Source organism: Chiloscyllium plagiosum, unplaced genomic scaffold (genome assembly GCF_004010195.1).
Source record: "Chiloscyllium plagiosum isolate BGI_BamShark_2017 unplaced genomic scaffold, ASM401019v2 scaf_2561, whole genome shotgun sequence".
In the NCBI taxonomy this organism is placed as follows: Eukaryota; Metazoa; Chordata; class Chondrichthyes; order Orectolobiformes; family Hemiscylliidae; genus Chiloscyllium; species Chiloscyllium plagiosum.
Genome location: NW_025209436.1, coordinates 12,025 through 12,586, shown reverse-complemented (window position 1 = coordinate 12,586; position 562 = coordinate 12,025).

The following is a 562-nucleotide window of genomic DNA, read 5'->3' as shown; positions in this document are numbered from 1 at the left end:
TAAAAGCCCCAACCTTTCCAGCCTTTCAGGGGATGCAGGGGCTGGATGGTATAGGTTTAGGGTGAGGGGGGGAAGATATAAAAGGGACCTGAGGGGCAACGTCTTCACCCAGAGGGTGGTACGTGTATGGAATGAGCTGCCAGAGGAAGTGGTGGAGGCTGGTACAATTACAGCATTTAAGAGACATTTGATGGCGATATGGATAGGAAGGGTTTGGAGGGATATAGGCTGGGTGCTGGCAGGTGGGACTAGATTGGCTTAGGACATCTGGTTGGCATGGACAGGTAGGGTCGAAGGGTCTGTTTCTGTGCTGTACATCTCTATGACGATATGAACCCCGAGGTCCCTCTGTTCCACAACACTACCCAAGGCCCTACCATTAACTGTACAAGCCCTACACTCGTCTGTCTCTCCAACATACAACACCACACATATATCCAAATTAAACTCCATCTGCCACTTCTTAGGGGTGAGGGTAGAGCCAAGAGGGATGAACACATATTGAGGAAGGGAGTGAGGGAGGGGGAGGGGAAGGGTGTGAGGGAGGGGAATGGGAAGGGGA